Below are 11309 nucleotides of genomic sequence, written 5' to 3'. Positions count from 1 at the left end.
CGAGATGGCGCCGCAGCTCCTCATTGGCTGCGGCGGGGCCCGCCCCCGCGTGACGCACGGATGGTTCTGGAAGCGTTTGGTTGGTCGGTGCGCTCCGCCGCTTGGCGCTTCTCCCCTCCCCCGCCTTTGAACTGAATTCGCGGGAAAGGGCCGCTCGCCCGGCGCGCGGGGCATGCTGGGTAGCGCGGGCGCCTCCGCCCGCCCCGCCGGGCCCTGCCTGGTCCTGCCGGGCCCCCGGGCCTGGCCGGGCCCCCTCCTGCGGCTCTGCCCCGCGCCCCGTCCCGGGCCGCCGCCGCCGCGCAGGCAGCCGGTGCCCCCCTCGCCTGAGGGAAGCCGCCCCCTGCGCTGAGAGGCCGCTGCGCTGCCCCAGCAGGAGCTGCGGCTCGATCGGTCAAAGAGTCAAATCAGCCGAAAAAAAAGAAGCTTAGGTATAAACTGGTATCGTTTGTGTGGTAAAAATGGTTACACCGGGTCGGAGGACGCGAGGTCCTGCTCGTATCCCGTAGCTTTAACCTGAATTAACAATGAGGTTTCCTCAGAGGGCGGTGCAAGATACCGCCCGTAGGGGCAGGGAGGCTGGAGGTGAGATGTTCGCTCCGGTTTTATTCCCGCCTTTCTTTGGTTAGTGAGGATCCACGGAGTCCTCGGAGAAATCAAAGTGCCGCGGGTGGTGTCTCCGGAGCGCTGGGAGCTGCCCGGGAACGGCGGGGCACGAGTTCAGGATCGGGCCCTCCGGGCAAGCTCTGGGACTGCCCCGATGTGGGATCAGATGCCATCGGGTCCAGCTGTGCCATGGGAAAATCCAGCACGGGCTTTATTTAATCAAGTCCTTATCAGCCGTGTGACCAGCTCAGTAGATAAAAGGCTTCGGCAGCGCTCCCGTTCTGTTTGCTTTCTTTTGCAAAACTTTTCCAGAGAAATGACACGAGGTAGGGTTAACATGGTCTATGTGTGAAGCACAACCTTGAATTTTGATACCAGATACAACTGTGGTGCTGGCACTGCACCATCTCGGTTTATCTTCTAATTCCTAGTGTTAAGGAAAATGAATGATAACTATTGAGAGGAAAACCATGTATCAAAGTCAGCTGTGCTGTAAATGTGCCTTATGTTATCAACTGAGGGAGATTCTAATGTGATGTCAACCTTACTATGTTTTAAGAAAATATATTAATATATGCCCCATACATTCCACTTAATAAGTCTTTATTGGCTACTCTCCTCCCAATTTATTTTTTTAATTATTATTAGCAGTTCCTTAATATTTATTCTAATTACCTGAAATGATTGATTTATTTTTCAATTATCTCTCCTCCTTTTGCTTTTTCTGCTGTACCATTTACCTTTCTTGTTTGTCTTGGAAAGGTCTTCCCTGATGCTTTTTTTTTTTTTTTTAATTACTCTTCTGTCTTTCCTTCAGTTTTTATCAGACACTGATGTTTTCCATTCAGTATTTTCTATAATTTGTTTTAACCTTAATTTTAATACATTTTTTCAAAGTTCACCTTTGTCACCATTTTACCTACATCCTATTTTTCTTCCCTCCAAACAAAAAGTGATATTTCTAAAATACTCTGTTACACATTTTATCCTGCTCACCAAAATTGCCTCTGCTTAGTACTCAAGTTTCTTGCTCTTCTGTTTCCTACTCAGTTTCTCTCATTTGTTGTCATTGGGTGTCTCTTTAATCACTTATTGGCAGCAGCAATGTTTGATGTACTACACAGTTCTGAGGACCTTACACTTACCTTCTTCACTCTAATACCAGGAGACTTCCTGGTGAGCCTGCTGATGCCCTGGGTATTTGCCAGTCTTTGGAACTCATAGAGTAGATAGCAACAGTTCACCAAATGAAGAGCATTTTTAGGTGATCGGAGGCTGATCTTGATGTCAGTGCCAAGTGAAAACAGGTAACAGATACTGCAGTGTGTGTGAGAAAGGCTCCTGAATGTTGTATAGCTGCAATTTTGTCCTTGGAAGTTGTTTATTGCCTAAAATGTGTTCCTGTTTCCTCTCCACGGTTTACAAGCCTCTGCTGCTTCTGGTGGCTCATCTTCCTAAATTTCAAAACCAGGAGGAGGAGACAGAGGGCACCTTTCCAAGGAGGAGTGAGAGATAGTTCAGCAATTAATCTCTGGCGTTGGATTTGGATCTGCTTGTGAACAGAGGAACCAAGGTTGAGACTCTAGCCTTGACTCGGACAGGATAGTGCAACACAAAACGTGTGTGTGAGCCCTCTGGAAGTGTAGGACTGACTGCCAAGTAGAGCTTCGACACTTTCAGCCTGTTTTCCTTATTTTGTACAGACACTTTTATTTGTTAGTTGTTTAGATCTGCTGCCCTGGGCTGTTCATGGCTACTCAAGAGTGCAGAGTACTGACTGTTGAGATATGTTAGACTGAAGGAGGCTCATCAACTCTGAAATGTTGTATTTGGGGCTTCATAGTGTGGATGGCTAGAAGGTATGCAGGGCATAAAATAACAAGCAAATTTTATTTACTTAGCACAGTTAGAAGCAAGAAAATAAATATTCCTCTTTAGAAATATGGAAATCACTATGGTTTCTTCAGAAGAAATGAGCTGTCACATCAAACTGTTGTGTCTTTGACTGGCTGATAATATAGACTCGTATAGCTTTTACAGATGGATTTATTTAAAAAATACATCATTAAAATTCTTATATATGTGCACACCAGGTAACAGAAAGAAGTTGGCCATGTTTAGCAAATGGCAGGATATCTGCAAAGCCAGTGAAAATGTTTTTTCTGACAAAGCAGTCTGAAAAAGACAAGCAGTGAAATATAGTGTACCTTACTGAAATTGATATAAACTCATAAAAAGTAAAAGATGATGACAAGTAGTGTATTTTTTTGCTATAAATATAGAAAATATCCAAATGTAACACAAAAAAAGGGCAGATTAATATGATAAATGGAAGAAACAATCATTTGCAAACCAGGGTTGCTGTTGGAACAAATTTCTGGTAAAGCAGAAGTAGTTGGCAGAAGTGCTTTTATGGTATGTCAGATTTTATGTCTTGAGATGGCCAATCCAGTCTTGTTTTCACATGCAGTTAGTGGGATTTGCATTTGATAGCCAAAAGATCAGGTTTGTTTCCTGCAGATTGAAAGCATATGCTGCTTCTAACTCTCTTTTTCCAAAGCCTTTTTGCAGCCTTTATGTACCCAACGTGCCTGTCATCTTGAAAGGCTAAACTGCAGGGATTTTTAACTCTTCAAATATGTATGAAAAAGTGCATGCATATTTTATAACACTTTATTATTTTTTTCTCTATTTCATAGTTACATGCTTCTCTTGGTTGCCTGTAGTATCCCTGTAGCCATACTACTTAATTTTCCAGCTTCCAGTCCACCAAATTACTACATCTCAGCAGAGTAAATATTTTTTTAAAGGAAATAATAAAGCCTGTGTACTTGGAACTTGGTCTAAGTGAAAGTTCTGTCAGCATAAAGGTATTATTTTTGTTACATCTTTAAAAATAAGTCTGTCAATATAGATATTTTAGTAACAAAGTACTACTACAGATCTAGCTTATCTTCTGAAAACTTAAATACAATTTTGGAACAAGACAGTAGTGCTTACTAGCTGAATATAAACTTTTGGTCAATCTTTTTAAAAAATTGCTTGCAGATCCAGGCCACCATGCAAGCCAGTGTCAGTATTTATTAGGGAGTGCTATTCCATCACGTTGGTAAGGAGCTGAAGTTTGCTGCTCAGGGTGTTGCTGAGCACAACAAATCCACAGTCAATGTTCTGGGTAGTTGCATTTCTTCATGTTGACCTTGAGCTAATGAGCACATTCAGTGGGATTCAAGGACATCCAGCATGGAAGAGACCTTACACACTCTGCTTCTGTGGTTACATGCAAACTTTCCTTCTTTCTGTTTTCATGCTTCCAGGTTGTACTTCCCACTCTTTGTCCAGCCTACCAAACCCAGGTTTTCCATGAGAGAAGTGAGAATGCACAGATGCTGTGGAACTGAGACAAATAAAAATACTTCATGCATGGATGGGAAGGTATGGATCCTGCAGCTGTCTCACTGTTCTCCAAGTACAGATTCATTTCAGTGGGATCCCATTCTTTCACTTATGTGACTAAACTTCACTAGATGCTGTGTTAATTTAATCTGAAGTAGTAATTAATTAATTTTTCAGTTCATATTCTTTATTTTTGGTCTGATTTGATGTCAATCAGCAGGCCATGGATGTTATTAGGTAAGCTAATCTTCCCTACCTATTTGGAAAGCTTAAGTCAACTCCCACTTAGTGTTTTCCCAGTCTCTTGTAAATAGAGGCTACATAATATTGTAACTGGAAAAAGGGAGTAGCTACAATTTACTGGGCAGAGAGTGTAGGTGCAGCACTGGGTATATTTAGGATGGTAGGATTATATTGCTGTTGGGGTGGTAGCTCTCAGTTTCAGTTTGCTTTTCTGCATGTTAGTGCTGCCCTGGTTTTATAAGCAGGGAACTAAGAAAAGAGAAAATAATCTTCAAGGGAACAACTGATCTGGAGCTTGGCAAAGGGAAGAGCTAAGATCTTACCCAGCAATTCAGGCATCCTGATGTACGGCTATGAATGCAGGATGTGTCAAAGATTGACACAGCCCCACTTGTGATTCTCATTCATGTATCTGGCTGGGGATTGCTTTTGTACAGAGCTGTTGAGATGTATTCTGGGAGCACAACAGTACTCAGGGAACTTGGCCCTCAGGGAATCTTTATGCACCCATAATGCACAGCTTTCAGCCAGCAGGTTGCTTATCTGTCCGGAGTTATTGTAGAGTGAAAAGTGAAGGCACAGTGTGTTTTGCACCACTGAGTCACCTGTCTCCTGCATTGTCATGGTGAGCAATAAGTGATAATTATTAGTTATTATTGCTTAGTAGAAATGGGTGCTCATGGATTGTTTCTTGGAGTTCTTTTGGTGATGTTTTAATATATTTTTTCATTACTCTTCTACAGTGCAATTTATTTCTTGATTTTCAGTTAATGATTTATTTTTGCTTGGTGGCTTTTTAGTAGTAATGTTTGGTTTTAGTGTTTAGATAGTGGACTAAAAAGATCAGAGTTGTTTCAAAGGCATTACTAAAAGCCTTAGACACAATAAATTAATTTGCTCTAGAAAGGCAGGAGATCTCTTTAAGGTGATTTAACTGTAAGCCTAGCAATGTACTAACAGTAAAAGCATTCATTATAGAAGAATAAATCTCCTACAATTAACTAAAAAAAAGATTTGTAATGTAAAAACAGTAAGTTCAGGATAACATCCACGTAGTTTTAAAGATAAAGTCTAAACCAAGATCTTTATTAATGTAAGATTGGATCAAAATCAAAAGGAAGTGTCTGCTTAAAGAAAATAAGGTAGTGGTATTCACCTTTGTTAAAACTTGAATAAATTCCATGTATCACGGAAGAACTTAGTGGGTAGGAAAAGGACTTGGAGAGTTGCTGTGGAGAAGGAGGACTGTCATTGCTCAGTTGAGCTCCCACAGCACTCAGAACAGACCTTGTCTGGTTTACTCCTTGGTCTGTGCCCTTTATTTTTAATGTCTTCATCAAATTTGTAATTATTAAAAGAAAATAAAAATGAAGGTGCTTGAGCTGTATAAAAGTTCTTGTCCCTTTTGTCCTCAGAGAAACTCTGGATCTTTGTCATGAGTCCCCTTTTTAAACTTGAGTTTCAGAAAAGGAAATTGTAGGCTTTTAATACCTTAATCCAGAGTTGTTTGTCTTTAACAGAAAATCTGTAAACCTCCTGTATATGATTAAAAACCCAAGCCCCCCTCTCAGATATATTTAATGTATGATTCCAAACAAAATAAACAGAAAAAATGCATGCCAAACCTTGATCTATAAATGCTTAATACATGGAAATAGAACAGGAATCCTGCTAGTTCATGCTGTAATTTCAGAGATCCAGCTTGTGTGGTACTTACTGCTGCAAAACTATCAGCAAATAATTCAAAGTGAACTTTCAGGAATTGTGTTGTCTTAAATGAGTCCCGGAAACTGTGAAAAGATAGGACAACTGAAAAACTTTTGATGTAAACTTAATGATTAAACTCAGAAATTCAGAGATCAAAGAGAAACTGCTGGGAAGATGTGAGAATTCAGTCAGTTACAGATGTAAATAGAAGTTTCTCAGCAAAGGGCCTGTTGATGGTGCAAGAATGAAAGCTTCAATCAACCACAAAGAAAAACATAGGAGGATCAAAGTATATGATAGTAAAATGAAACATCAAACTACTTAGTCAACAAATTAATTTCAGTTGTAAGTAAGGGGTAAGTATTAACAGGGATCAATTATTTATTTTGTAGCTAAACCGAGTACAAGTGAGTAAGGAGAGAATTTTGAATTTTATCATCAGCAATTACTTAAATTACAAGATCAGGGCACAAACTGCCTAATGTTTTCCACTTAGCACTAAGTGTACAGAATTCACACATCAGAGAGCTTATCTAAATGTTTCATACCAAAGTTAACATGTTATCTGTGGGTTTATATGCTATAAATTGTTTCAAAAGGCTTTTACAAGAGTCTGTCTCGTTTTTCGGAATGCTGCTTGGGATGTAGTCTGAGTTACCCATGCTCCATGATTGCTGCCATGGCTGTGCTCAGAGTACTTTCATCACGCTAAACGCATCTCCACAGAAGGAAGACAGAAACATAGCAGGAGGCAAATTGTGACCAATCCTAATCCCACTTTTTTGGAAGGAGAAATAAATATGTATGTGGCATAATTTATGCTCTTTGGCATCCAGTTTAATTGATGCTGGTACTGACATCTCTGCATTTAAAAGATACAAGGTTTTGCTCTGAGGAATTTCTAACTCTGCCTGCCTTCTTACTTTATGATAGCTGGGTCACTGGAGGGCATGCCACAATTTCTCCTACTCTTCAAACCTAGTCAGATTAGAGAGGTAAATTAAGATGAGCACAACTCTGCAGAGCTGTGGCAGCAATCCTAAATTCAAATGTACATGCAAGAAATAATATTAAAGATAATTAAGCAATACATTTCATGCTGTTGACAATTTGGGAGCATGTAGGAGATGACTGATATAGTTTTAAATTGTTGAAATATGATGCATTCTATTGGATTGTGAACTGGCAACTAAAATATGATTGACTAGTCATAACTGCCCTGTTGCATTTAAACAGACTGTCAACTATTTACTAACCAGCCAAATGACATACTGGAATTAAAAGTCATAGTTATAGCCACTACTGTACAAGCCCCTGGAGACCCTGAATAAACAGATGGATCTTGTACTGACTACCAGATGTGAATTGGCAAGGAGACAATTCCAGAAGCATCATTCTTCTTCATCGAAAATTCCCTGTTTATAGATATTCAGATCCTGGGGCAACTGAGAAGAAACAGAATGCCTCAAAATGAGTAGGAGGAAAAATTTAATTAATAAAAACTCAAGTTCAGAGCCAATGCAGAGAAGAAAGTAAGAGCCTGGCCTTTTTTAAGAGACTATATGTAAGAGTAAATTGTTGGATAATAATTCTGTGAAGGCATTGAATGAAAATGTTTATTTAAAAAAACCCACAATAATAGTTGAAGAGATAAGTGAGCGAATGGAACTGTAGGAAGCATTGAGATCTCCTGCTGCAGGGTAAGGACCAACAAGCTGCAAGAGTAAAGCAATTCATTGACAAAGATGAGTATTCTGTCAGAATGGAAAAAATAACATTTGTGTAGGACAGGTACATGTACTGGTATTCAAGTAAGTATGGAACAGTCCAACTGACTGATTGCAAAGTCTTAAGTCAGTGGAAATGCAGAAATGAAACCACTGTTAATGCAGTCCGACTGCTGGTTTTGGCAGAAGCGAAACTGAATCGTCATGTAAATTGTTTTAATTACAGAACTGGGGAAGTTAATATAGTCCAATATTTGGGTTAGTCTATTTTTGAGAGTAAATTCCAAGCTGCTTTGTTATCAGATGTGTTTGTATATTTTTAAACCAAAGCCCCACATGCTCAGTGAATGCTTTTAGGGCTTTTTTAAAAATAGGTCCCTGAGGATGAACCACTGGCTGGACTGAAGTCAGTAGAAGTTTCCCGGTTATTTTCATAAGGTCAGAATATCACTCACATTATTTAAAGGGCATCTTCATATAGTGTAAGTTAACTGTAAAATACTGTGCATCTAATGGCATCTTCTAAAAAGCTGTAATTGTTTGTGTTCATGTAGTAAAAGAGCAGAAATAATGAAGCGCTAAATCAATTTGTAATTTAAATATTTGCCTTATGCACATCAGCCATCATGCATTTTAATAGATCAAGACTTAAAGCAACAGCACTGTTATTATTTCTAATTCTCAATATATCCATTGCTTGCAGACTGTCATCTAGAAATACTAAGCCGTGACAGATTGCCAGAACTTTTCTTGAGAGGACTTCCTGATGGAGTTTTGCTAAAGAGGCCCCATAAAAGAAGCAGCAGCAGCAGCAAATGGAGTGACCCTACAGGTGCAAGCTGCAGTTGCCTCTCCAGTCTTCCCAATAAGATTTGTTGAAACTCTCTGTTTCACAACGTCTTTATTGGTAATGGATCCCTCCCTTAATTTGCACTGATGCATTTGGAATGTCAGCTTCCAAAACAAGGCACATGGGAGGCATTTAAAGTAGATTTTTTGAAAGGGAAATGAACAAAGAGCATGTCAAGTTCAATTTTGATTTGCATGACAAATCCAGCATGCAGTGTTCTAGTGGGTCGGGCTGGGCTTGCCTGCCACTCACTGCATTTGTCACTTGGGTCTGAGCACTTTTGACAGTCCGTTATGTTAATTGCTCTAAGGATTGTTTTGCCAGGGGAAGAAAAGGAAAGGCATTTTTTATTTTTGGTTTGTTGGGTTTTTTCCCATTGACAGGAAAGAGGAGATATCTGAGGAGCAGAAAATGTTTTCAATCTGTTTGTGATCTGTTTTATTTGTAAATAATCTTACGGGGTCATCAGCAAGTTCAGTATTTTAAATCTTATTGTAACTCACTGCGTGTTTTTTGAGTGGGAAATACTAGGCCCCTAAAGTAGAAACTTGGGGAGTCTATTGTTTTGGTGCACTCCATTCTTTCTTCGAGTCCCACAGTGATGGGTCCTGCAGAGTGGTTTGTGCTGTGCCTGTGTGCTTCTATTGGATGATATTGTGGTGCTTTGACAAGTGCTAACAAGGGATTTAATGCTTTAAGAGGCATTGTTGGACACACATTGTTACTGGTATGTGGATGGTATGTGAGTAACTCCCACATGTGTCAAAGACCTGGTGGTAGATACGTGCTTATGACTGAATTCTCCTGGAGGCACACTTCAGGGTGGAGGTTGCTGTTGCCTCTTAGGGAACACACACTTCTCTATCATCTATGTTAAAACAGTCATGGATTGCTTGGTGGTGGGTTTTGAGTTTCAAAGGTCATAACTGAACTGCAGGTGTCAGAACACTGTAGATTGATCACAAACAATGTTTTCAGACTGATAGAATGGTCAACCAAAAAGTTTCAGGAGAAGACTGTTTTTGTTGGTGTCGCTCTTTCACAGTTACTGTTTTTCAGCCAAAAGAGCTTAGTGTTGAAAGAATGAGGAAAGTAAGGAGACAGAATTTCCCAGAGGTTTCCAGGTAATGGCTGACATCTGCCTTTTAATCTTTTAATTCCTACACTGCACGTGGTGTTCTCATTTACATGTTGTGATCTAGGTGCACCATGACAGATAAGCTCTAGATACAAAATGCTTTGTAGCATAAAACAATGCAGAAATATCAAAATAAATGAAGCTAAACAATGAAGTGCAGTAATTCCAATCACATTCTTCCTTAGCGATTCCGTGTGCTGATGCTGCTTTTCATGACATGCTGTTCTGTGGACTTGGACGAGAATCAGTTTGAGCTGGTGTATCTCAAAAATAGTCAGAGCCAATATAATTACTAATGCATAATATTCTTAAACCACCACCTTAAGAAGGATTACCTGTTGTGCTGCTCTACTGAAAGCTGATCTCAGTGGGAGCTGAACTCACTGCAGTAGTTCCTGTGAGGCTGCAGACCCTGCCTAATGAGGCGAGGTGGGTTGTGCTGGGATGGCCATAGATCCCTGCTCCTGACCTCCAGCTCTCCTTGCTGAGGGAAGTTCCTCCTCCACTGCATGGATGCCCTGATGCAGCTGCTGGATTTAGTCAGTTCTATGTGAATATTGTGAGTATGTAAAGTTGCATGGAGAGCACTGTAATACACTGTAATACCCACAGCCTGGGTAGTTCAGTGTAGGGCACGGGAGCCTCCTGGCTGGACAGCTTATGGCAGGAGTTGCTGTTGTCCTTGTGATGTGGGCAAGTGGTCCCTTTGTGTGAGGCCGATACGACTCAGAACTGACTTGGCCACCATCTCTGCACTCAGGAGTAGTTCTTGTCTTTGGTTCTGTGACTGTACAACTTCAAGTAGTTCTTGGTTTTGTGACTGGATGGTGCCTCTCCATTTCCTGGTATCTTTCCTGTTTGATCACTTCCTGGAAAAGTTGTCACTGTTACCTGTCAGAGTGAAAAGCTGCTAAACCTTTCCCACTAAGAATTAGGCTTTTTCTCTAATTGGCACCCACTAATGAGACAAACCACCAAAAGTAATAGCAAGTGAAAACAAATACTGCTGTTCTCAATAGTTCTTGCAAACTCTTTTGCCTTACGTGTATCTTTAGCACAAGTCAGATTCTCACTCTGTACTCAGGAACACTTTTTAAGCTCTTCTACTGTAATAAAAGGGAAAGATCACCCACAGGTTTTTATTTTTTTCCCCACTATTCAGTATGAAAAATTCTGTGCCAGAAATCCTTTTGCTTTGGTCTTGCCCCTGTGCTTCTTCAAGAGAAACAGCTCGTGCTTCTCCTCCAGGAGCGGGCAACGGTGGCGGCAGAGGTTTGAGTGGTGGCTCCATCTCCTACCAGCTCAGGGGTGGCAGTGACAAAATCAAAGAACGAGCCCAAGATGCTGCCGTGGACAATGTCTATTTAAAGCAGCTCTTTAAAAAATTATCTCCCACTTCCCTTTTTTTTTTTTTTTAATTTCTTGGGACTTCCCTCATTTAAGAGACTGAAATTCACTGTCGCCTGGCTTCACCCTGAGTTCCTCAGAGCAGGGTGCCGTGTGAGAGGGAGGAGGCGTTTCCCGGAGCGCTGGGAGCGGGGCCGCAGCCCCCGTGCTCGCCCCGCGCTCCCCGCAGACCCGTGTTCCCCCCGCGCTCCCCGCAGCCCCCGTGTTCCCCCGCAGCCCCCGTGTTCCCCCGCAGCCC

The 11309-nt window shown here is 41.1% G+C and overlaps 1 long non-coding RNA gene across 1 annotated transcript; it reads left to right on the top strand.

The window, feature by feature from the left end:
* Positions 1-188: 188 nt before the first annotated feature.
* Positions 189-9818, top strand: LOC127391648 (uncharacterized). Its single transcript, XR_007891098.1, has 3 exons — positions 189-428; positions 3921-4038; positions 8380-9818. It is a non-coding gene; the product is annotated as an uncharacterized LOC127391648 (long non-coding RNA).
* Positions 9819-11309: the final 1491 nt, after the last annotated feature.

Source organism: Apus apus, chromosome 17 (genome assembly GCF_020740795.1).
Source record: "Apus apus isolate bApuApu2 chromosome 17, bApuApu2.pri.cur, whole genome shotgun sequence".
NCBI lineage: Eukaryota > Metazoa > Chordata > Aves > Apodiformes > Apodidae > Apus > Apus apus.
This window is presented reverse-complemented; position numbering and strand designations above follow the sequence as displayed.